The sequence below is a fragment of the Macaca fascicularis genome, chromosome X, assembly GCF_037993035.2.
Source record: "Macaca fascicularis isolate 582-1 chromosome X, T2T-MFA8v1.1".
In the NCBI taxonomy this organism is placed as follows: Eukaryota; Metazoa; Chordata; class Mammalia; order Primates; family Cercopithecidae; genus Macaca; species Macaca fascicularis.
This window is the reverse complement of record NC_088395.1, coordinates 26,457,981-26,485,488: the sequence shown is the minus strand read 5'-3', so window position 1 is coordinate 26,485,488 and position 27,508 is coordinate 26,457,981. Positions and strand designations below refer to the sequence as shown.

General features: G+C 39.2%; 1 pseudogene; it reads right to left on the bottom strand.

Moving 5' to 3' along the window:
• Positions 1–1,567: 1,567 nt before the first annotated feature.
• Positions 1,568–10,338, bottom strand: LOC141409399 (formin-2 pseudogene; annotated as a pseudogene).
• Positions 10,339–27,508: the final 17,170 nt, after the last annotated feature.

The following is a 27,508-nucleotide window of genomic DNA, read 5'->3' as shown; positions in this document are numbered from 1 at the left end:
TATAAAGATAAAATAAGACTTTATAACTTTATAATCTACCTATGGTATGGAAAAGGGCTGATCCATTTTAAGACTACATTTTGTAACCAAGTAGCTGAGAAAATCTGAGAGTGCCACAACATAATAATAAAAACTTTCATCAAAAGATGACTATTTTAAAACATTTAAAAACGTTTACTGGACCTATGCCTATATCTGTGGCATCATCTTTGCTGAAGCACTTGAAATTAAATTGTAGATATGATGACAGATCATAAATACTTTATCCTGTATCTCCTAAAATTAAGGACATCCTACTACATAACCTCAGAGTACTATCACACCCAAAAATTTTAACAATGATACAATTGTAGTCAACACAGAGTCCATATTCAAATTTCCCCAATGCTCTTTTACAAATCTTTGTTTCTACCCCAATATCCAACTGAGGATCACTTACTGCATTTGATGATAATATCTCCTTAGCTTCTATTAATCTAAAAATTTCCCACCACTGTTTTTGTCTTTCTTCATGGGGATATGTTAAAGAGTCCAGGTCAATTGTCTTGTAGAATGGCTCACATTCTTATTTATCTAAATGTTTCCTTGTGATTATATTCATGTTAAAGATCATTTTATAAGAATCCTACAAATATAATGTGTGTACTTTTCATTATAGTGTATCAGAAAGCACATAATGCCAGTTTGTCTCATTGTTATGGTAAGTTTGAAGACTGGATTAAGATGGTGTTTTCTAGCTCTCTTTATTATAGAGATAATTTTCTCATTGTAATTAATAAGCAACTTGTGCCTTCATACTATGAGAATATATTACTATCTTGGCCTCCTACTACACTTCGCCTAATGGTTTTAGCATCTGTTCATTATTCTTGCCTAAATCAGTAATTGTATTAGTGGTTGCAAAGGACATTGGTGATTTTCCAATTGTATTGTTACATCTAAATGTATTAGATAGCATGTTTGTGTAATGAAGAACTTTCCCTTTTCTCATTTTGTTTTGTGTATTACTGTGGACTTAGGAATCCTTTTTTTTTTTTCTTAATTTTGAATCACCTAGCACATGTTTATTGAATAGAATCACATAATAAACTTTTAATAATTCAGTAAATGGTCATTCAGTATTCATTCAGACATTTTGCTTCACTTCCTGCTCTCTGGTCAATGGTAAGATGTTTCTTTCTGGCCCTTTCATAGAGACAAGGTTTGATTTCTGGCTCCATCCACAGAGTATGCTGTTGCTTTTTATTTTTAATTATTTATTTATTTATTTATTTTGAGACAGAGTCTTGCTCTGTTGCCCAGGCTGGAGTGCAGTGGTGTGATCTTGGCTCACTGTAACCTCTGCCTCCCGGGTTCAAGTGATTCTCCTGCCTCAGTCTCCTGACTAGCTGGGACTACAGGTGCATGCCACCATGCCTGGCTAATTTTTTATATTTTCAGTGGAGACAGGGTTTCACCGTGTTATCCAGGATGGTCTTGATCTCCTGACCTCGTGATCCACCCGCCTTGGCCTCCCAAAGTGTTGGGGTTACAGGCATGAGCCACTGCGCCTGGCCCACTGGTGCTTTTAGCATTGTTTAGCTGTCGACTTTGAGATGGTATCAGAGATAGGTTTGTTTCTCTTCTTTACAGCAGTTTTAGAAAACAATTCCTCAAATTCATGACAATCTATAGATGGCTCTTCAATTTTTTCCCAAATAAGTGAAGCACTGGAGTCTCTTTTACTAAGTAATTGAATTCTTGTCCAGTAAAGAGGCTTCATTGGTCGACAAGGCTCTCTGGGCTGCTTCCTACTCCCTTTGTCCTGATTCATCCCTAATCTAAACAAGCCATTTGGCAATGGAAGAGGAAGAAATCCACACACCTGCGGTGTTGGTAAAATGCTCCTCCCAACTTGTGGGAGGAGTGGAGGGCCTGATGGAGGAAGCAGAGTGGGTGGGGAGATTCCTCTCTCAGGTGGAGTAGGAGGGGGAGCTGGAGCAGTTGGAATCCCCATACCTGGCAAGGGAGGAGGCGGGGGAATCCCAGCACCAGGTAGAGGGGGCAGAGGAGGTAGTCCCGCTTCAGGTAGAAGGGGTGAAAGGGTTATTCCCACTCCAGGTAGAGGGGTAGAGGGGTGGAGGATGTATTCCTGCTCTGAGTAGAGGGGACAAAGGAGGTATTCCCACTCCAGGAAGTTGGGGCGGAAGAGGTATTCCCGCTTCAGGTAGAGGGGGTGGAAGGGGTATTCCCACTCTGGGTACAGGGGGCAGAGAGGGTATTCCAGCTCCAGGAATAATGGGGGGAGGCGGTATGCCCACTCTGGGGAGTGGGGCGGGGAGGTATTCCCACTCCAGGTAGAGGGGACAGAGGAGGTATTCCCACTCTGGGTGGCGGTGGGGGGGTGGAAGCATTTCTGTACCCAGTAGAGGAGGAGGTGGGGGAATGGCTGTACTGGGCAGAGTAAGCACTGTCATGCCAGGGAGAGGGGGAGGTGGGGGAGGCACGATGCCCAGGCCAGGCATGGAGCTGGAGAACTCTGTGCAAGGCAGAGGTGGTGAGGATGGGTTGTTACAGCTGTTTTCAAAGGCGGAGAAAACAGAGTATTCATGGCTGGTGTCAAACTCGGTAGGGAGAGAAGTATGGGGTGGCTGTGACCCATGCTGTCCTTGACCATTAGACCACAGAAGGGATGGAGGTGGTGGAGGCTGTGAGATGCTCTGTGTGGACTGATGGCTGTTGAGCTGGACTGGTATTTGCTTTGAAGACACAATCAATGAAATCTCTGAACAGAATTTTGTCTGAGGTCCACTTTCAGCCCTGAGGGGGGCATGGAGGACCCCCCGGCAGCGCATCCACACGAGGCAGTGTCAGTACCCTGACTTATTCTGTCCAGGAAGCCTGTATCGATTTTGCCTCTAAAAAATGGATAGGGGCGAAGAAGGGGCCCCGCAGTGGTAGTGTCCTCCAGAGGGGAACTCTCTAGGCCAGCCAAAGGGTCAGTGGGTGGGCCAGGGATCCTCAGTAGAAGTTGTTAGTTGAGCTAATTTGGAGTTCCATTTGTAAGACCATCTATAGCTTGATGGCATCAATCCTGGAGGAGACAAATTTGACAAGGAGGTTAAAAATACAAGGCCCCCACCCAAGGCGAGTAATAACAAGATGGCTGTCATGGAACCTAGAAAGGGGAGAAGCCATGTCGCCCAACTCCAGAGGTTGGTATAAGAGTTTGAAAGACATTGTCTGATTTCAGAAGCCTTTTCCTGTAAATGCAGGGCAGCATCTCGTACTATCCCTGACTGGTTAGTGTAAAAACAACACTCTTCCCCTAAGAAGGTGCAGAGTCCTCCTTTCTCAGCAGTGAGGAGGTCTAGGCCTCGGTGGTTTTGGAGAGTCACTGCTGCCAAAGAGTCTATTTGGGATTGTAGAGTAAGGATGGATTTCGTTATTTCTTTCGTTATTTATTTCTTCGTTATTTCTGATTTCCACAAGATTAGAAGTTATGATAATACATGTTACACTGTTAACGTTTAGCAAACTTTACTTTTGTTGAAAACCTTGTAAGTTTGGGATTTCAATTATTCTTTGCTATTAGTAAGACCTCGTTCAGTCCATATTAACTCAAAATTGGTATAGATGGCTCTTTCCTGATTCTGTAAGTACTTTAAGGCTTGGCTGAGTGCAAACAGCTGGCACGTTTGAGCAGACCAATTATTAGGCAATTTTCCTAACTCTGCTTCTCCAAGAGTTTCCTTATCACTTACTGAATACTCATTGTGTGTTTTCCCCTTAGTCTTCTGGGAGGAACCATCTATGGTCCTGTCCTGAAGGGAGTTCCTACTGGGTCTGGTAGGACCTTTGTATGGTAACTAATTAAGATTTAGATCCCCTGTTAGGAAACCTGCTGGGTTAAGGATTTTTGATAGGAAGGTTTTTAGTGACCTCAGTGCTTTCGGGCTATGCCCTTGTTTACACTAACAACAAGGTGCTATTGGAGTGTTATAGGGTCATGGAGAAGACCTTCAATTATCAATTATAGGTTTTAAATTTACCCTGGCTTTTTTTTTTAATTTTAATTTTTTATTTTTTTACCCTGGCTTTTAAAGGAATAGGATGCACTGTTTTTTCTTTACTACTCTCTCTCTTTGACTTTCTCCCTCTCTCTTTCTTTCTATCTTTGACTTTGTCTCTTTCTCTCTGACTCCCTCTTTGTCTCTCTATGTCTTCCTCTCTCTCTTTCCTTCTCTCTTTTACTTTCTGTCTTTCCCCTCTCTCTTTCTTTGACTTTCTGCTGGTCTTTCCCTACCTCTGCCAGCCACTTATGCTGCTCTTCTCCCTTCTCCTTCCCCTTTGGCTTTGGCTTCGGCAGTATAAGACTGCCACTTTCTTGGGTTTTTGCACTGCATGCAATAACTCTGTGATTTCCTTATGGTATTTAATGGGTTTCCCCTTAGGTTAGGAACTCCCTTTCTCTGCATATTGCAGCATGGGCATGCAGGATTAGATAAGCATACTTGCTATCTGTATACACATTTATTCTTTTTCCCATTCCCAGTTCTAAGGCTCAGGTCAGTGCCACTAGTTCTGCTAACTGGGCACTGGTCCCTGGGGGAAGAGACTTACTTTCAAGTACTGTTACATCACTAACTATGGCATAACCTGCCCTTCATATCCTATTCTCCACAAATGAACTTCTATCAGTATATAGGTTAAGGTCAGGATTAGTTAAGGGGACTTCTAAGAGATCCTCTCAGGCGGCCTAAGTTTGGACGATAATTTGTTGGCAGTCATGCTCGATTGGTTCCCCATCCTCTGGGAGAAAAGCGGCAGGGTTGAGGGATGCACACGTGTGTATTTGAAGCACCAGTCACTCAAGGAGTAGCGCCTGGTATCTAAGCAGGTGGTTGCCTGATAACCATAAACTTCCTTTGGCACCTAGTATGCCATTTACATCATGAGTAGTCCAGGCAGTGAGATCCTTTCCTTGTATTATTTTGATAGCCTCTGACACTAAGATGGCCACCGCCGCAACTACCCATAAACAGTGAGGCCAGCCTTTTGCTACTATATCAATTCCTTACTTAGGTATGCCATTGGTTGTTGGGTTGTTCCACGAGTCTTATAGGTAAAAAGAGAAGTTTTGTCCTGTGGGAAGTTTTGTCCTGTGAGAAGGCTTAAGGCTAGAGCTTATACTAGGGCCTGCTTTAAGGTTTTGAAGGCTGTTTCTGCCTCTGGTTCCCATTCTACTAGATGAGTATTTGCCCTCGGGGTCTCCTTGATTAGAGTATAGGGGGGCCTGGCTATCTCGCTGTATCCGGGGATCCATAGTCAGCAAAAGCTGGTGATTCCAAGGAACCCCCGCAACTGTTTTAATGTCTTAGGATGAGGATAAGCCAGTATAGGCTGTATTTGTTCCTTGCTGAGAGCCCTGGTTCCTCTGACTAAGATTAGGCCTAGATATTTGACTTGTAGGCAGAACTGGGCCTTTGGTTTAGACACCTTGTACCCTTGATTAGCTAGAAAGTTTAAGAGATCTAGAGTAGCCTGCTGGCATGAGGCTTCTGAACTGGTAGCCCAAAGTAAATCATCCACATACTGAAGGACTAGAGTGCCTGGACTTGAGAAGTAGCCTAGATCTTGGGCCAGTGCCTGACTAAACAAATGAGGGTTATCCCTAAACCCTTGGGGCAAGATCATCCATTAAGTTGGGGTGTGTGGTCTGTGGGATCCTCGAAGGTAGAGAAACTGGGAGTCAGTATGCAGGGGAATACAGAAGAAGGCATCCTTGAGGTCCAGAACAGTGAACCATTCTGCTTGCTCTGGTATTTGAGAGAGCAGGGTATAGGGGTTGGGTACAACTGGATATAGAGGAATTACTGCCTCATTGATTAGTCTAAGATCTTGCACTAGTCTCCACTGACCATTCAGTTTTTGTACTCCTAGAATTGGGGTGTTGCCGGGACTGCTGCATTTTCTTACTAAGCCTTGAGCTTTTAAATCTCTAACAATATCCTGTAATCCTTTATGAGCTTCAGGCCTTAAGGGATGTTGCCTTTGATAAGAAAAAGTGGTGGGGACTTTTAGCCTGATTTGTACTGGGCAGACATTTTTTTGCCCTTCTGAATTGTCCTTCCAATGCGCAGACTTCAGGGTTGATTCCCTCCTCAAGTAGGGAACAACAGATGGGTAACTTGTTCCCCATATTCATATAGATAATAGCTCCAGCTTTGGCTAATATGTCCCTCCCTAATAAGGGTGTGGGACTTTAAAGCATAACAAGGAAGGCATTTGAAAACAGCAAAGTTTCCCAATTACAACTAAGGAGGTGGGAGAAATACCTGGTTACAGGCTGTCCCAGGATTCCTCAGTTGGTAATGGACCTTGAGGACAGCTGTCTGGGACAGAAGCTTAACACTGATAAAGCCATGCCAGTGTCCAGGAGAAAGTCAATTTCCTGGCCCTTGATAGTTAAATGTACCTGGGGCTCAGTGAGGGTGATGACACGAGCTGGCGCTTGCCCCAGGCACCCTCAGTCCTGTTGTTGGATCATCTGGTTGGGGGCTTCTGTTCCAGAGAACCTTTGTCCTCTGGGGCAGTGTGCCGTCCAGTGATTGCCTCGGCGTAGTAGACATGGGTAAGGAGGCAGCTTGTTTCTCGTTGGAAGATCTTTTTAAAAGTGTCGTTGCAAACCACACAGATAAGAAGCCCTACTGGGTGATTGGCCTGCTCCGTCCTTGCAAACCACACAGATAACAAGCCCTACTGGGTGATTGGCTTGCTCCATTTTCTGTCTTCTCTGAACCACCAAGGTTTGTTTGTCTGAGGGCCATGAGTAAGGCTGCAGCCTTTCTCTGATCTCGCTTTTCCTTTTCGGCCTGTTCCTCTTGGGCCCTACTATAGAACACCGAGGTTGCCAGGTTTAATAATGCCTCCAGATTTTGTTCAGGGCCCAGGCCTTGCTTTTAGAGCCTTCTCCTGATATCTGTGGCTGATTGGGTAATAAACTTATCTTTTAGGATCAATTGACTCTTGAGGGAGTCGGGTGACAGGGGCGTATATTTTGTTAGGCCTCCCATAGCCACTCGAGGATGGCAGAAGGATTTTCTTCCTTTCCCTGAGTTGTGGTAGACATCATTGAATAATTCATGGGCTTTTTCCTTAATTCTCCTTAGTCCTTCTAGAACACAGGTCAGCAGATGTTTACAACTCCAGTTCCCATGATCTGAGTCAAGGTCCCAGTGGGGGTCCACACTGGGAACAGCTTGCTGACCAGTAGGGAATTTGTCCCTTTCTTCAGCTGTCATTCTGTCATTTACTTGACTAAGATACCAGTTATCTCCAAACTCTCAGGCTGCAGCTAAAGCTGCATTATTTTCATTAAAGACCAGGGTTTGATCTAACAATAGCATGACATCTCTCCAAGTGAGGTTGAAGGTTTGCCCTAGACCCTGTAGGACATCTATATACCTATCAGGATCATCTGAAAACTTTCCCAGGTCTACTTTGATCTGCTTTAAATCAGAGAGGGAGAAGGGGACATGTACCCGTGTTGGGCCAAATTCCCCTCACCCTACAGCTTGAATGGGACATAACTGATAGCCAGGGTTTTTTTGTGGTCCTTTGGAGATTTCTTTGCTTGTTTCCTTCTGGGCAGGGGAGATTAGAGGAGGCTTATTATTAATAGGAAGGGGAGCTGTAGGAAGGCTAGGATATGGAGGTAAGCTGAGAGGTCCTCCTGTGGGATATAAATTGCAAGCTTTGCATAGATGTGGATTCTCCTTCAATGGAAAGAAAGCTTGGACATAAGGTATTTCACTCCATTTGCCTTCCCTCTTACAGAAAAGGTCAAGCTGCAAGATAGTATTGTAATTTATACTTCCCTCAAGTGGCCATTTCTCCCCATCAGAGAGAGAATATTGGGGACAGACCATAGTACAAAAAAAAATAATAATAATAAGCTGCTTCTTTTTCAGGGTTTGTGGGTCAAATTGGTCCCAATGGCTTAGGATGTATTTCAAGGGTGAGCCTGTTGCTGCCTGAGTGTTTCCCATGTGAAAGAAAACACTGCCTGTGGTTTTGGTTTGTTTGTCCCCCCACCCCCTGGCCCGAGAACTGGCAACGGTCCCTGGACCCTGCTGATCAGAACAACTGTGCTCACAGAAGCAGTAGCAGAAACACTAGTTTTCCTCTTAGACCACAAAGAGGACTGAGGAAGGTCAGATTTAGTGGCCCTTACCGATGCATTCTCAAAAACCTGCACCCTCGCCTTTCCTCTTAGACCACAAAGAGGATCGAGAAAAATCAGATTTAGTGGCCCTTACCGACGCATTCTCAAAAACCTGTTAGAGTCCTAAGCACTTTTTCCTATTAGTATTGGGACCTTACCCTTGTCCTCTAAAGATGATATGTCCCAAAAACTGAGTGGAGGGCCATACCCTGAGGGAGGGAAGGGATTTCTAGGGTTGGAAGAGTGATGCCTTTTGTCCTCACTTCTCATCATATGGATAGGAAGGATATCATTTCTCAGGCTTCCCATATCCTAGCTTCAGGAATAGCCTTTGTTAGGCCTGCTTGTCTGAGGAGGGATCCTAAAATTCCAGATAGTCTCCTGCCTGATGGGGCTTTGGGCAACAATTATGTCTGTCTGATTGGTGAGCCTGGGTGCCTAAAGAAGGGAACAGAGTCCTGAAGTTTATACTAGAAATCATTCTTATAGGAGAAACTAGAAAAGCACCAGAGACAGGGAGTGGTTTTTAGAAGCAGGACTGGCCTGGGAGAAGAGAGGCGAGAAGAAGTTTGTCTGACAGGCATTAGGACCCAGGAGGCAAGGGTCAGGATAGATAGGATAGATGGGTGAGTCTTGCTTGGGTGACGTGACTTTGAGAGTTCTGCTCATGGCTGCAGGGTCAACCAACTTTTTGTTGGGACCACAGAGCTGAATGGCTTTCCTCTCTCTCAACTCTCGGCTTAGCCCCGAAGTACTGGAAAAGTGGAAGCTGGTTCCAGGCAAACCAATGCTCCCAACTCTGAAGAGTTGGGGTTGTTATAGAGCCCTTTCCCAGAAAGCCTGACACCTGTGACTTTAGTCTGGCGGCCACGCTAGTTACTTTTAACTGGCCAACAAGTGCCTGATGTTTAGCTCCCAAATTCTACGGAAAAACAGGACAGAATGGTAAGCGAAAGGGGTCCAGTGGTAATTACCACTTGGTGATAGTCCCTTCCTGGTGGCCAAGATGTGTCCGGATTTGGTTCCTTCCAGTGGGTTCTTGGTCTCACGGACTTCAAGAATGAAGCCACAGGCTTTTATGGTGAGTGTTACAGCTCTTAAAAGTGGCATGGACCCAAAGAGTGAGCAACAGTGGGATTTATTGTGAAGAGCGAAAGAACAATGCTCCCACACCGTGGAAGGGGACCCAAGCAGGTTGCCGCTGCTTGCTGGGTTGGCTAGCTTTTATTCCCTTATTTGTCCCTGCCCATGTCCTGCTGATCAGGCCATTTTACAGAGTGCTGATTGGTCCATTTTACAGAGCACTGATTGGTCCATTTTACAGTGTACTGATTGGTTCACTTTACAAACCTCTAGCTAGCCACAGACTGCTGATTGGTGCATTTTCACAGAGCACTGATTGGCGCATTTTACAAACCTCTAGCTAGCCTCAGAGCGCTGATTAGTGCGTTTTACAATACTAGCTACAGAGTGCTGATTGGTACATTTTACAATCCTTTTGTAAGACAGAAAAGTTCTCCAAGTCCTCACCTAACCCAGAAGTCCAGCTGGCTTCACCTGTCAGGCTGATGTCTTGTTTCATTAATAATCATTTTACTTCTGTGTACAGAAGAGACTAGCCAGTTTCCATCCACATTATTTGTTGACTACGTCTGATGGATGGCTGACCTCAAATTTTCTTTTGTAGTTCATCGTATCTACAAGCATCCATGATCTTTGTATCTTGATATAAGCTTCTGTGCAAAGTTTTGTTCAAATCATCAAATGAAGCTGCACTTGTCTGGACATTCTGATTACATGGTTCCCTGAAGAAATCACTAAAAGATAGAAAAAGACCCATGGCAATGATCCCTGAGCAAAACTTCTCTGCTTCTTCTGGAGGTCCCTTCTCCTACTGCTGAATAGCTTCTCCAACAGCATTTGCCCTCAAACTCATGGTCTCAAGCCAACCTCCTGCCTCAGCCTCCTAAGTAGCTAGAGCTACTGGTACACACCACCTCACTTAGCTCCCTTTTGGATTTAATTGGTAAATCCAGTTTTGGATTTAAATTTGGATCCAAAATGGTAAACCCTTTGAATGTAATTACAGATGGTTCTTGAAGGAAGCAGTTAGTAACCCAATATGCCACCATTTCGACTCAGAAATGTCAGTGACTGACATTCACAGTCCCAATCATGGCAATGGGGAGAGGACAGAGAATGAAGAGACAAAGAGGCAGGCAAAGGCACCAACCCACATGAAGTGAGGACAGCTGGCCAGACAAAATAAAAAGTCACTCAGAAAAGGGATAAAAATTCACATTTCTCTTAGATGCTCCTTAGAAATATAACTCTAGCATAGGTCCGGACTTAAGGACCTTTTTAAAAAATTATTTATTTACCTTAAAAAAAAGGCAAGAGAGGCATAAGAAGAAGACACTGGCTGAGGATCCTCAGGAATTCTTTTTTATATTCAATATAATATAAACCATTACCATTATTATTCTTTCTGATGTTCAAATTGTCCCAGTTTGACCAGTGGGAGCCCTGTCAAGGCAACTCTTGTTCCCCTTTGGTGTGTCCTAATATGGGTATTTTAAATATCAATGTAAAACATTATTTATTGAAACATTATAACAGATTTTATTATTCCAGCAGAAAAATGTCTGTTCCTTTGATATTTCCGATAAAAACTTAGAAATAATAAATCTAATCATAATTTCTCCATTTAATGCAACAAAATGAGTAGTGTAAAAAAATGATTTAGTCACTTCATGCATGATGAGCTATTACCAACAAACCAAACATCAAACACCTGTGTCTCAGCTGCATTCATGTCATTGGTGGTCATTCTGAAAAAAAAAACTGCAACTTTCTAATGAGAGTTAATTATAAAGAGGAAATTTTTCACAGAGCTCTCAGGAAGGTTACTAATGTTCTTGAATGGTGTGTGATGGGTAATGATGATTTATCATTCTACATAGTTGCTGATAAAGCAATACTCAGTAAAGTCTTAACAATTTGTTATCCTTGATGTAAAGTATATTATTATTATTATTTGATTGGCCATATCATTCATAGCTGAGAAACAGGACACAGCATCTATCAGGCAGAAAGCTTATTTAAAATTGCTGCTGTGTGCAGTAGTGTATGTTTAATCCTTGATTTTCTGTGACTACTGAAGTTAGCTATTTCACCATTTCTGTGTTAAGAGTAAATGCTAGTGATTTTGAGTGTTCGTTTCCTGGTATTTTGTATAATTATTTAAAATTAATGTTTACCCCTTGGTCTTAGCTACATAAAATTACTTTGTCATCTGAGTATGACTTTCACAAGAAAATACGTGATTTTCTTAGTTCCAGCTCCATATGTAGCACTAATAGATAGATATTCAATAAATATTTGTGTAAGGAAACAGATGGAGAATTTAAGAAAGGGAAGAAGATGGAACAGTGTGTGATAGTGTCTAATAAAGGTGTACCTTATGTTCTTGGCTGACCTTTACTGGTAGCCAAACCTCAATCCTTCATTCCTTTGTTATAAAACCTTACCCTAGGTAAGCTAAAATAGGTAATCCAACAGATATGGTGGGAGATGTAGAAAAGCTATACAAGACTTTCATTCAAGGAAAAAGAGAAGGAGTCAAGGTAAAGGCTAAGTGAGAAATAACTCATTATTGTGAGCATCTAACTTAAAGAGTACTGTAGTCATACAGATTAAGTATACCAATTCAAAATTAGGGGTTTGCTGTGGGGAAACAGCGTTTACAAAATACTGAAGTTCTGAAGCCAGAGATATTTTTCATGGACACTGCTCTCCTGATTTGGTTTTCTTCCCTTGACTGAAGATGTATCCCTGCTGAGTCTGAATTTGGTGTAGAAATCCAGAAAGCCTAGAGTTTATAGTCGTTCTCCTGGACATAATCACTTGGATTATCAGAGTAAGTTCTTCTAAAACAATGAGGAAACTCTTTATATAAAAATATTAAAAAACACTTTGAGAGAATTAGGCCTTTTTTTAACCTCAGTAAGACCCTAATTATCCAGACATCATCGCAGATGCTCCTGTAGGGAAGGAGAAAAGAAAGCTTATGCTACTGTTGCTGCTGTCAATCTAGATTGCTGTCTTGTTTTTGTTAAAAAAAAAATTAGGAGCTCACATCATGTTTCTTCCTTACCTGTAATCCTATGAGTGGTTTCTTGATAAGGATCCAATTTAATTTAGGAGCAATATCCACTCATAGCTATTGTATCTTATTGACTGAAATTATTTCATAGCACTCATCATTACCTGAATGATTAATTATATTTTAAACAATGTACATTCGTTTGATAATTTAATGATTAGTCTCATCTTCCATTGGAATACAAGTTCCATGAAGGCAAGAACTTTATCTTGTATACAATTGTGTCACCAACCCCAGGAAATTTAGCCTGGTGTAAAGTAGATGGTTATTGTTGAATGAAACACTGCTGTTTACCTGATTTATGGGCTAAAAAGCATATGGACTCTGTCCTGTTCTTTACTCCATCCATTTACCTGAAGCAGAGTACAATGTTCTCCTCGCAGAAAAAGGCAACAAAGATTTATTTGGGGCATCTTTATGGGGGTGGATGATAAATTGTGGATAAAGTGAGATATTTGCCATGGTAACTGAATTCTCTGTCTTTATTATGAGCATCTTACCTCTTGCTCTACATTCTTAACCTCAAACTTCAATTTTGTAAATGAACTGAAATATAACAGTTTTGGCTTCCCTTCTCTATTATTCTTCATTGTTATTTTGCTCTTCTGTGTATCTATGGGGAGGAAAGAGCATTGGATTTCCACTTTGTAGCACTCAACATTTGCTTGGATCGAGAGATGGCTTACTCCATGAGAAATGCAAGTCATTTTTATAGGCCAATTGAAAAAATATTTTTTCTGCTGAGTATCCTGCTGAAAGGTTTGTATAGAATTCAGTTTATTTCCATTATTATAGCCCTCAACCTATTCATAATTGGGTATCTTCTATAGTCCTGTTATTTCTAACTAGCAGGTAATTCATCCTAGCAATTTAGTCAGCAGTAGTAGATATGGCTCTAAGATGTGAACTACAGAGGGAGGTAATTCAAATTGTAAAAGAGAGAAAACTCCCTTTAGAAGTTCCGTCCTCCAAAGTAAGAGATAAAAATGCTTCTAGACTTTAAACTCTGGATTTTCTCCAATAAATGAATCAAGCTCTTCTGATTTCCAACACTGCCTCACTTAGAATTACACCTAGTTATGTATTTACCCAACTTGAGTTTCATAAATAACTACCTGTGCCTTTGTAAAAATTCCTAATGTAAGAATTCCAAAGAAACGGATCTAAACTGTTTCTTTCACAATCAGTGTTAGGGCTTTTGATAGAAAGGAACCTGAAGTGAAAAGTGAGCACGAGATTGCATTTCATAATCTAGAAAAAGGAAAAAGTAAAGGCACAGGAAAGAGTACTAAATAGGAAAAGAAAATCTTCATAATGTCCTTGATGATGTTACTATTATAATTTCAACATCCAAAGCCCTTCATTATCTTAAATCAAATTATGATGATAATTTTTTAGTAATGTACTCATTGTTCTGGCTCTACACTGAATCATGCTTAATATGCATATGTATGCTTACATGCATTTGCTAATAATGTTCCCTCTACCTTGAATTCTTTTCTCTCTCTCCTTTCTCCATCTAGTAAAATCATCTTAATATCTTCAGCTTATATAAAGTGTATGGTATCGTCTCATGTATAGATATGAAAACAAAAGTTAATAAAGTTTAATTTGATTTAATTTACCAATTTAATAGCAATTGACACTAAGTCTACACTGGCATAAAATAACATGTTTGACTTAAACATATTTCTGGATAGAGAAGCTATGGTCAAGGAAATGTTAATTATAATTTATTTATGGATCCCTCTTTCACTTAACTTTGCTCAACATCAGATTTTGTAGTGAACATAAAAAGAATGATGAGGACACTGGTGATTATCTCTCCTTTTGTTAATTGTTAAATAACAATAGGAAAAATTATCAGCTCTTGGGGCTTAGAAAAACTCATTTCAGAAGACATACTCTGAGCCCTATATAACCTGTCTGGAATCCTCTGTTTTGCCTTTAGCTTATCAACCGTGCTAACCCATCTACCTATATTATTCTCTGCTCTTTGTCCATTGTCCTATTTTATCTGTCAAATAGCTACCAAAAAATCAGAATAAATTGTGCTCAGAAATGTGCTACAACTCAAGCATGCCCAAGCATTTCATGTAGTCCAGAACTCCTGGGGAAAAAATCCAAATAAAAGCAAATTGACAACCGTACACGATAATGACAATAGTAATGATACTAACAATAACAATGATAAACAATAAAAAATACTAAAATGAAGGCAGAACATGTTTTTCCTAGTTATAATGTTTTCATTCTTCCCATTTCTATTTTTTCTTGAAGAAAATTCTCTTTGAGTTCTATTTGTACATTTTGGGGATAACATCTTTTCTTATCACAATGAACCAAGCATAATTAGAAAAAGTAAAACCCACATAATGACTTCAAAATAAAGAAGAGAAATTAGAGCTTGTCCTTTTAAGCAATGACTTTATTTTTAAGCACAAATGGCAGGGTGTAAATAAATAATAGTTATGACAAGATGAAACAATGAGTTTAAACAAAGATGGGCACAGCATCCAAATAGAATTTCATCAAAGAAAAATGTAGCTGTAGGTAAATTAATCAACATTTACCTTATTTATTCTAAAGCAATCTTGTATTCTGTTTTTTTCCATCTAGTGCTAGATTTATGCTTTTGTTTCCTATTGGAAAAGATTGACTAAATATTGCCCCAGTGTAATTTTCCTGTAGCATTAATTATAAATGTCTTGCTGGAATAATGTGAAAGCAGAAACTCATTTGGAAAGCTGATCACCTAGACTGCATACTAATAAATTAAAACCAACAGATGAGAAACTAACACCTTTCACACAAATAAAAATATCTTTCTTGGTTCAATTGAGTTCACATATCACAAATCCACAGTCTAGCATTTAATTTCCATAATACATTAATATTAGTAATATGTATTAAATGCATTTAAACTCTGTTACAAACATGCTAGGCCATAGAGTACATCACATCCACATCAAAACTGTTAAACAAATTGTGATTCTATAATTCAGATAAAATGCTCATCTACTTGATGTACAGTATTTAAATCTGAAGTAGAAAAAAGAAGATGGAGAAGATACACACACACATATGCTCACATATATATGAGTGCAAGTAAAACTGGGGAAAACTGAAGATCATCGTATTGTATCACTGTCAGTTTTCTGATTGTGATATTGTGTGGTTGCTTTCAAGACGTTACTTACCATTGGGGGAAACTGGGTGAAGAATGCACAGGCTCTTTCTGTATTTTTTCTTACAACTACATGTGACTGTAAAATTGTCTCAAAATAAAAAAATTACTTAAAATATAGGAGAAAAAAATTATCTTGTATTTGGCAGAGAGAAAAAGGGAGCTTTGGGCAATGGGAGTTAAAGAGAATCAAAAGAGAAGGACTTAAAATCACTGACATAGGGCTGCATTCAAATGTCAAGAATGCTTATTCAAACAAGATAGTTTAGAAGGTCCTATAAAATTTTATTTGACTCCAGCATGAAGTTTCCCTGGCTAAAGTCAACAGCTTCAACAGCTTACATAATTTTACTTTCAGGAATGTTCCCATGGATTTCCTGGTTTTGTTTTGTTTTGTTTTGTTTTGTTACTTAAGCTGTAGTAAGGTCAGTTCCAACATAAGCTTACCCTAAATCATCCATGTTGCTTTCAGCTTCAATGGCCATGACAGGAGGTGGAAATTAGCAATGTAGATAATTGAGAAAAATCTGAAAGACTTATCTAATCTGTTGGTTGTATCTTTTCTATCATGTTGATAGTTTTGAAATTTATAATTGTTTAAGAAAATGTATAAAGTTTATACAGATGTACATTGTCTCTAAAATCATCTATGATTTTAATGTAATTTCAGTTAAAGATACCAAGATTATTATGGAAAAGTCTCACCAAGAATAATATTTTTTTTTTACAAAAAGGGGAGGCTTATTTTTTAAACATTTCAGATTCATGGGGTATACATGATCCTATCACTGAAGTAGTGAGCATAGTACCCAATAAGTAGTTTTTCAATCCTTGTCCCCATCTCTCTCTCCCTCCTTTTGAAATCCCATGTTTATTGTTCCCATATTTGTGTTTGTGGTGTTCAGCTCCCACTTTTTTTTTTTTTTTTTTTGAGACAGAGTTTCACTCTTGTTGCCCAGGCTGGAGTGCAATGGCACAATCTCCGGCTCACAGCAACCTCTGCCTCCTGGGTTCAAGTGATTCTCCTGCCTCAGCCTGCCAAGTAGCTGGGATTACAGGCATGTGCCACCACACCCAGCGAATTTTGTATTTTTAGTAGAGACAGGGTTTCTCCATGTTGGTCAGGGTGGCCTCAAACTCCCGACCTCAGGCGATCCACCTGCCTTGGCCTCCCAAAGTGCTGGTATTACAGGCATGAGCGATCGTGTCTGGCCTTAGCTCCCACTTATAAGTGAGAATATACACTAGTTGGTGTTCTGTTCCTGTGTTAATTCACCTAGGATAATGGCCTGCAGCTCTATTCATGTTGCTGCAAAGGACATAATTCATTATTTTTTGTGGCTGTGTAGTATTCTATGATGTATAAGTGTCATATTTTCTTTATCCAATCCACCACTTATGGGCACTTAAGTTGATTCCATGTCTTTGGTATTGTGAATAGTGTTGCAATAAATATACACATGCAGGTGTCTTTTTGGTAGAATGATTTATTTTCCTTTGGGTATATACCTAGTAATTGGATTGCTGGGTTTAATGGTAGTTCTATTTTTAGTTCCTTGAGAACTCTCCAAGCCACTTTCCACAGGGGCTGAAATAATTTACTGTATTAGTCCATTTTCAAACTGCTGTAAAGAATATCTGAGACTGGGTAATTTATAAGCAAAAGAGGTTTAATTGACTCACAGTTCTGCATGGCTGGGGAGGCCTCAGGAAATTTACAATCATGGCAGAAGGTAAAGATGGCAAAGCAGCCAGCTGGTTCCCACACTTGTTTAATCAAAAATATTTACTAAATATCATATCCCACCAAAGAAATAATATCACACACACAGATAATACACAGAAATGCAAACACACAGAGAACTACAAAAAATGGCAGAAAATGTAATAAAATGACTTCTTGGTATCAAGTAGAAAATCAAATGTTTGTAGATTTTGGTTGTTAACTGAATGTGTGTGTTTCATATGAAAGCAAACATGAGAACTTAAGTATACATGCAAACCAGACCTAAAATTTTGTTCCATTTTTCTAACAATACTAGGAATCCTAATATTACATATTGACTAATGGTACTTACTGTTTTGCTTCCTTTCATGTTTCTTTCACCCAAAATACCCCTATTTAGCCCCTGGCTTAAAGGCTGATACCTGAGACACTGGGTAAGAAGAGCCTGATGTCTTCCAGCCTGTGCACAAAAACCCTGATGCCTTGTACCTCCTGATACTCGGTTGTTCTCATCTCTACAGGATGGATCTGTGAAAGAAATAAAAATCTGAAACTTTCAGAAGGAAATTTTCTTTCCTCTGAATATACACACACATACAAACACACACTATACACTATACAAAACAAATATATTCTACTACAAGTATACTATACAAGTATAGTGTACAAGTATACTATATATTACACAAACTGTGTTTGTATAGTATATGTACACTACACAAACACAAATACACACATATCTTCTTTATATGTTTATATATAATTATTTATAAGTACATTCTATAATACATAATAGTATCTGTTGTATCTTGATATATTTAAAAGTATTCATTTGCAAAAGTTATATGTAACTTATGGAAAGACTAGAAATAGAATAGCAATGAAAAAAGTCTAATGAAAGTAAGGAATGTAGTAAACTAAAATGATACAGTGGAAGGCCAAAAATAGAGGAAAAACAATAATGTGTTTTTTATTATAAATAAATAAGAAATATGGGGGGCAGAAATAACAATAAGCATGTAGATAAATAAAAGAATAACAGTATTATCAGACTGTTTTGCTTTCTTTCATGTTCCTTTCACCCAAAATATCCTTACTGAGACCCTGGGTTAAAGAATGAGGTCTGGGAATTAGATAGGAAGAACTTGATAGCTTGCCCAGATGCCTTAATAAAATGAATTAATAGTCAGACCTTAATATTTGATAAAATAATAATAAAAACTTAACACACCATTAAAAAATTTTTTTTAAGTAAATGGATGTTTTTTATTTGCTCTCTTTTATTAAATATAGATGATCTAATTCTATAGAATCCATGATTAACTTTTATTTTTCCCTCCGGTTGCTGCTCACAGAATCTTTCAGAAAGTGGCTTTTTCTGGCCTTCTCATTTCTATTGCACTTCCCCTCAATTTATTTCCCATGCTTTATCTTTAGGATCTCAATAGCACTTGGCTATTGCGTGTTTATTAATTTGTATATTCTTTGTCTTTCCTACTGGTTTGCAGTCTCCAGGATGCAGTGCTTAATCTGGCTCCTGGAGAGGGAGGGATGGCAGCTCTCTTCTGAGAAACAAAAAAAGCAGGCAATAAAATCATTCTAGGTCCTCTCTAATCCAGTGATTAATCTCCACAGGAGGTCCCATGCACTTTATTTAGCCTTTGTTGAGGGATTTTTAAGTGCCAATATCCCATTCCTACCTCCAAGCTAAAATAAAAAGGATCCAGATTTAGGGTACCAGATTCTCTTCTAGAAGCTGTCTAGACTATACATTTAAGTTTATGTGTAGAGTACCTTTTGCCTTCAAATGGGATGGAGGCATCCCTGCTATGGTATAAGGGGGTAGGAACCTCTGCTTGGTACAAAGTCAGGGAAGGCAGACCTGTGTATCCTTCACAGACAATTTTTCCTATCACTCAATTTGTACCCTTCATCCAAGCCCTGCTGTATGAATCCCCTTCCACGATTGGCAATTTCTGTGGACTCTGAACCTTTGTGCTCCCCAGAAATGCTTATTAATTAATATGATCCCATATGCTTCCTCCCCTCCAGAAATTTATCAGATCCCTATTTTCCTTCCCATTTGTCACTTTTATAAATCTATAACAATTTTTAGCTTTTTCGAAGTATATTTTATATAAAAAATACACTAAAATATGTTAAGAGGACAGATTTTATGTTGTGTTCTTACACAGACACACACACACACACACACCCCTCATGCTGCTAATAAAGACATACCTGAGACTGGGTAATTTATAAAGAAAAAGAAATTTAATAGACACACAGTTTCACATGGCTGGGGAGGCCTCACAATCATGGCAGAAAGTGAAGGAGGAACAAAGACACATCTTACATGGTGGCAGGCAAGTGCATTTGCAGGGCACTCCCATTTATAAAACGATCAGATCTCATGAGACTTGTTCACTGTCATGAGAACAGCATGGAAAAAACCCACCCCCATGATTCGATTACCTCCCACTGGGTCCCTCCCATGACACATAGGGATTATTACAATTCAAGGTGAGATTTGGGTGGGGACACACAGCCAAACCATATTATTCCAACCCTGGCCTTTCCCAAATCTCATGTCCTCACATTTCAAAACCAGACACACCTTCCCAACAGTCCCCCAAAGTCTTAACTCATTTCAGCATTAACCCAAAAATCCACAAGCCAAAGTGTCATCTGAGATAAGGCAAGTCCCTTCTGCCTATGAACCTGTAAAGTCAAAAGCAAGTTAGTTACTTCCTAGATACAGTGGGAGTACAGGCATTGGGTAAATACACCAGTTACAAATGGGAGAAAATGGCCAAAATGAAGGCATTACCAGGTCCATGCAAGTACAAAATCCAATAGGGCAGTCATTAAACCTTAAAGTTACAAAATGATCTCCTTTAACTCCATGTCTTATATCCAAGTCATACTGATGGAAGAGGTGGGCTCCCATGGCCTTGGGAAGCTCTGCCCTGTGGCTTTGCAGGGTATAGCCTCCCTCCTGGCTGCTTTCATGGGCTGGCATTGAGTGGCTGTGGCTTTTCCAGGTGCATGGTGCAAGCTGTCCATGGATCTACCATTCTGGGGTCTGGAAGATGGTGGCCCTCTTCCCACAGTTCCACTAGGCAGTGCACCGGTGGGGGCTCTGTGTGGGGGGCTTCAACCCCACATTTCCCTTCTGTACTGCCCTAGCAGAGGTTCTCCATGAGGGCCCTGCCCTGGCAGCAACATTCAACCTGAACATCCAGGCATTTTCAAACATCTCCTGAGATCTAGGTAGAGGTTCCCAAACCCCAGTTCTTGACTTCTGTGCACCTACAGACTCAACACCATGTGGAAGCCGCCAAGGCTTGGGGCTTGCACCCTCTGAAGCTACAGCCCGAGGTGTACCTGGCCCCATTTAGCCATGGCTGGAACTGCTGGGATGCAGGGCACCAAGCCCCTAGGCTGCACACAACAAGGAAGTCCTGGAATCAGCCCAGGAAACTTTCCAGAAAATGGGTTTTTCTTTTCTATTGCATCCTTAGGTTCCCAATTTTCTTATGCTCTGCTTTCTCTTGAATGCTTTGCCACTTAGAAATTTCTTCCCCCAGATACCCTAAATCATATCTCTTAAGTTCAAAGTTCCACACATCTCTGGGATAGGGGCAAAATGCCACCAGTCTCTGCATAGCAAGAGTGACCTTTACTCCAGTTTCCAACAAGTTCCTCATCTCCATCTGAGACCAACTCAGTCTGGACCTTATCGTCCATATCACTGTCAGCATTTTGGTCAAAGCCATTCAACAAGTCTCTAAGAAGTTCCAAACTTTCCCAAATCTTCCTGTTTTCTTCTGAGCCCTCCAAGTCTCTAGGAAGTCCCAAAGTTTCTCACATTTTCCTATCTTCTTCTGAGTTCTCCAAACTGTTTCAACCTCTGCCTATTACCCAGTTCCAAAGTTACTTCCACATTTATAGCAGCAACCCGCTAACTAGTATCAATTTACTGTATTAGTCTGTTCTCATGCTGCTATTAAAGACATACCCAAAGCTGGGTAATTTATAAAGAAAAAGAGGTTTAATGGACTCACAGTTTCACATGGCTGGGGAGGCGTCACAATCATGGTAGAAAGTGCAGGAGGAGCAAAGGCACATCTTACATGGTGACAGGCAAGAACATGTGCAGGACACTCCCCTTTATAAAACCATCAGATTTCATGAGACCGATTTACTATCACAAGAACATCACAGGAAAAGACTACCCCCATGATTCAGTTACCTCCCACTGGGTCCCTCCCATGACACATGGGGAATATTACAATTCAACATGAAATTTGGGTAGGGACACACAGCCAAATCATATCACACACACATGCACATACCACAAGAGAACACAAGAAAATTTCAGAATCTACAACTTATGAATATCTTCTATCTGTATGTATTTTCTGTCATTTTTTGTAATGTCTACTGTACCAGGTTGTGTACTTTGTTTTTTTGTTTTGTTTAGTTTTGACAAGGAGGTGAAGCAAATGCATGCAATTGTCCACCATCTTAAATAGAAAGTCTCTTGCAGTAAAAAAAGGTTCTTCTTATTTATAAATATATACTTGATACTTTTGCACATCTTTGGTTTCTCTCATTTTACCCTCGAGTAGACTGGCAAAGAATGCATTCTACTACTAATTCAAAATTCATCTTATGGTTTCCTGCTTCTGTCTTTGTTAATTTCGTTTCTGAGATTCTTTTGTATATCTGAAATATTTTTTATTAATTTTTAGAGTTAAATGCATTATTAAATTATTACCATTTTACTGTTCAATAATGAAAACATTTAGATACATTAAGTATTATTTAAAGTTTATTATACATGTAGCTCTATGACATTACTTCAGACATGTAACACTGTCATTGTCTTTACTCACCAAGGAGTCTTAACATTTTACATTTTTCCTAATTTTCCAAAGTATTATTTGGTTACTTCTTTCAGACTGTTTTTCTTCAAAGTATATGATGGCTTAATTCAATTTGTTACTATTGAATTTTATTCTTGTACATTATGAACATTTTCCCTGGGAAATTACATTTTTTATCATATTTAGTGAACATATTTTCAACATATATCTAAACTTAATTCTATTTATGAATGGTTTTAAAACCAGCCAAACTTTCTTTTAAAATTCACTTTCTTTTTTATTGTTTTTATACTGACTTATCTCTTAGAAATGGTTTTGTTTTTCTCAAGAGAAATTTATGATGGTATTATGTTTTCTGGTCTTTTTCCTAACTGAGATTATAAAACTTTTATGAGTTTTAATTTTGTGGTCACGTTCTCCCCTCAAACATGATAGAAGTCAGAGATGGAGACATGAAATTGGAAGTCATCATGATGAGACCATGTGTGCAGTTGAAATTTTATGTAAAGGGTAAGTACTGAGAGACTAGAATAAGGCTAAAAGATGAAACCATAAGAAACAACTTTTAAAAAGTTGAAAGAAGAGCATGATCCTTGGAAGGTATAGAGGGGTAAAAGTGATCAAAGAACAAAGAGGAGACTAAAGATTTAAAAAAATATCTGGTCAGCAATGTCAATATCTGTTGAAAAGTCAAGAAAGGTAAAGACAGAAAAGGCTTCACGGAAGCTAAAAATTGGGAGGCCTGTGGCTACTATAGCAAGATCAATAAAAGTAGAGCAAGAATAAAGTCAGATCGCAGGGTATGAAGAGATGAATGTGAATCAAGGTAGAATATATTGCGATTTCAAGAAATAAGTCTGTATTATGAAACAAATGTTTCGGAAAGGTAAATAGATCTGCTCAAGAGAGCAATTATATTTGTTGTTCTTAGGGTTCTGTTGGGTTTGGTTGGTTTTAAGACAAGAAAGTTTTGAGCACAAATCCTTTCCTGAGACCTCAGGAAAAAAGCCAGGAAGAGGATCAGGTTGAAGAAATGTGGAGATGGTTACTTTGAGATTTTTGAAGAGGTGAGAGCAAGAGTATAGCTATTGATTAGTAGCAATACCTTAAGAAAGGAGAAGAAAATCCCCTTCTCTTAGATGGCTGGGGTACATTTTACAATGGTTGCAAATGCAGATAGTTTGGGTGGAGAAATGACTGGTAAATTCAAGTCTGAAAAACTCAGGTTTCTGCATAAGGTACAAAGGTGAATTATCTGATAAAGACAGAGGCATAAGTGAGGTTTAGAATTAACATTTTTGGAAATTATAATAGCAAAAAGCATACAGTATATTTCTGAATGGCTCTGAAACATCACTTGACATTAGAGATTGCAAATTTCTTAGAGGCACCAGGACACACCAATTGCTTTTCTTCAGTAAAGCTGAGGAATCCAAGAGTAGTAACAGAGAAAGCAGGATTCTGAATTTATCTGAAATTAGTGTTTGCAAAGTATATATAGGTGTTAGACAAAGAGATAACGGTGTTGATGATGCTAGTAAGATGTGGTTTATCATTCACCATGGAATCTGAACCTACAAAAGAATGATATGAAGCCAGAAGCTGGGTGATAGATTAATGTAATGAGTTAATAGACTAGACACAACAGAGAAAAGAAAGTAAGTACGGTGAGATTAAACTATGAGAAAACTAGAGGAATAAGGAATTACAGGCAAAGGCTGTACATTATGCCAGTTCTTCTCAAACTTAATGAGCATATGAATTACATGGGGATCAAGTTAAAATGCAGATTCCAATTCACTAGATGGGGGATTGAGCAGAAGTATTTGCAATTCTAGCAAGCTCCCAGGTGATGGTCTGGTTCCATGGACCACATTTTGAATAGCCAGAATCTAAGTGATCTATTCATGTCAGACTTTTGAATTCATGATTAATAAAAAGTAATTGGTTTGATAGTTCTTGAACTCAGTATTTTCTGTAAGCATATACTATAAGTAATTCATTTTGATCCTTCTGGAAAGTAATAGACAACTGGAAATTTTTCCTTTTGTAACATCTTTATTGAGAAATAATTCATTAATGTGTCATAAAATTAACCAATTAACAGGCATAATTTGATGGCTTTTGGTAAATTTAGAGTTGCACAATTATCCCCATAAGTTTCAAGTATTTTTATCACTCACAAAAGAAATTCTATATATAAGCAATCACTCTTCATCCCATTCCCCTTAACTCCAAATCCTCCAACCCTTGAGAACTATACTTCATATACATATATAACTTCATATATATGAAGTACAGTTTGCTTATTTTGTTTTACCCTTTGAAGAACTGCCAGACTGTTTTCCAAAGATGCTGTACCACTTTACATTCCCACCAGCCATGTACAGGGCTCTATATCCTCTCTACCACACGATATTGTCAGTCTTTTTGGTTATGGCCATCCTAATGGTTGTGAAGTGGTATCTCATTTTTGTTTGATGTGCATTTCCCTAATGACCAATGGCACTTACTGTCTTTTCATGTTCTTATTGGTCATTCTGTATATATTGTTTGCAAAAACATCTATTGAAATCTTTTGCCCTTTTTAATATTTTCTGTCCATTTATTATTGAGTTGTGAGCATTCTTTATATATTCTGGATACAGATCCTTATCACAGATAACATTTGCAAATATTTTCTCCCATACTTTGGGTTATCTTTTGACTTTCTTGGTGGTATTCTTTGAAGCACAACAGTTTTAAAATTTTGATGAACTCCAATTTATTCCTTTTTCATTGCTGGTGCTTTTGGTGTCATAACTAAGAAACAATTGCTTAAACCAAGGTTACAAAGTTTTCTCACATATTTTCTAAGGATTTTATTACATTTATACCTATAATCCATTTTGAGTTAATTTTTGTGTATGGTCTGAGGTAAGAACCCAACTTCATTTGTTCGCATGTTGATATCTAGTTGTCTTTGCACCATTTGTTGAAGAGATTGTTTTTTCTCTAGTGAATGGTCTTGGCACTCCTGTAGAAAATCAGGTGGCCATATATGTATGAATTTATTTCTGACCTCAATTCTATTCCATTTATCTATTTGTTTGTCTGTCCTTATGCCAATACTACATTGCTTTGATTACTGTAGCTCTGCAGTAAGTTTTGAAATGGAGGAGTGTGAGTCCTCCAACTTCTTTTGCATGATTGTTCTGGGTATTCAGGGACCTTGGCATTTCCACATGAATTTTATAATCAAGTCTTCAGTGTTTACAAAAAAAGCCTGCTGAGATTTTGATGGAGATTGTGTTGAAACCGTAGATCAATCTGGGAAACATTTTCATATTTAAAAAATTTACCTCTTAGGCCGGGTGCGGTGGCTCAAGCCTGTAATCCCAGCACTTTGGGAGGCCGAGACGGGCGGATCACGAGGTCAGGAGATCGAGACCATCCTGGCTAACACAGTGAAACCCCGTCTCTACTAAAAAAAATACAAAAAAACTAGCCGGGCAAGGTGGCGGGCACCTGTAGTCCCAGCTACTCGGGAGGCTGAGGCAGGAGAATGGCGTGAACCCGGGGGGCGGAGCTTGCAGTGAGCTGAGATCCGGCCACTGCACTCCAGCCTGGGTGACAGAGCAAGACTCCGTCTCAAAAAAAAAAAAAAAAAATTTACCTCTTATGATCCATGTGCATGAAATTTTTTCAATTTGTTTAGATCTTTAATTTCTTTCAACAACTTTTTAAAAAAAGTTTTAAGTGTACCAGTCTTGCACTACTTTTTAAAATCTTTTCTAAGCATTCAATTCTCTTTGATGTTATATAAAAGTGTTTCTTTAATTTCAGTTTGGGATTAATTGCTAGTATACAGAAATACAATTTTTTTTTTTTTTTTTTTGAGACAGAGTCTCGCTCTGTTGCCCAGGCTGGAGTGCAGTGGCCGGATCTCAGCTCACTGCAAGCTCCACCTCCCAGGTTTACGCCATTCTCCTGCCTCAGCCTCCCGAGTAGCTGGGACTACAGGCGCCCGCCACCTCGCCCGGCTAGTTTTTTGTATTTTTTAGTAGAGACGGGGTTTCACCGTGCTAGCCAGGATGGTCTCGATCTCCTGACCTCCTGATCCGCCCGTCTCGGCCTCCCAAAGTGCTGGGATTACAGGCTTGAGCCACCGCGCCTGGCCCAGAAATACAATTTATGTTTTACATGAATCTCACAACATTGCTGAACTCATTTATAAATTTTACTAGTTTTTAGTGAATTCCTTAAAATTTATTTTGACCTTTTTTTTTCAGAGGTAACTTTTGATGGGTCTGGAGAAAATGAAGAAAGGTCACAGTCTTGGCCCAGAAGCATTTCTCAATATAAGAATATGATGCTGCCTCTAGAGTTAGTGGTGAACGACTTGCTTCCTCCAGAGAGGTATTTGGGTGTTTACATCTGACGATCTGAGAGATATGGAAATAATCAGTATCACTTAATGCTTTCTAAATGCAGCATTTTTTTTTCAGTGTCATAACCTTTGAAGGGAGTCACTGATGTGGAAAAACAGTAAAGCTTATTTGGAGTGAGAATGTCAAAAATTGTTGGATATTGAAATCCAAATGTGACTTTCTATCAGTAAGAATGCATTCATTCTGATAGTGACCTGGTCTGTATTTCGTGCTTTCCTACACATTGTAGGAAAGAGTAGATGAATTGGACATATTTAGGATATAATTCTATTAAAGAACAAGCTCCCTTGAGCACAGAGATGCATAATTAGTTTTTGGATCTTCACAGCATCTATTTCTGATTTTCATATATTTCAGTCATCAAGAGTGCCTATTGACTGAATCAAATAAAAAGTTATCATGCACCTTAATTTAAGTACTGATGATTTTTTTTTTTTTTTTTTTTTACTTCAAGCATTTTCTTTTTAAAAAAAAAAAAACTTTTATTTTGGGTTCAGAGGTACATGTGCAAGTTTGTTATATAGGTAAACTTGTGTCATGGGAGTTTGTTGTACAGATTGTTTCAAGACCCAGGTACTAAGCCTAGTACCCATTAGTTATTTTTTTCTGATCCTCTCCCTCCTCCCACCCTTCACCTTCAGGTAGGCCCCAGTGTCTATTGTCTCCCTCTTTCTATCCATGTCTTCTCATCATTTAGCTCTGACTTACAAGTGAGAACATGTGGTATTTGATTGTCTGTTCTTGCATTAGTTTGCTAAGGATAATGGCCTCCAGCTCCATCTATGTTCCTGCAAAAGGCATGATCTCGTTCCTTTTTATGGTTACATAGTGATCCATGGTGTCTATGTATCACATTTTCTTTATCCAGTCTTCCATTGATGGGCATTTAGGTTGATTCTATG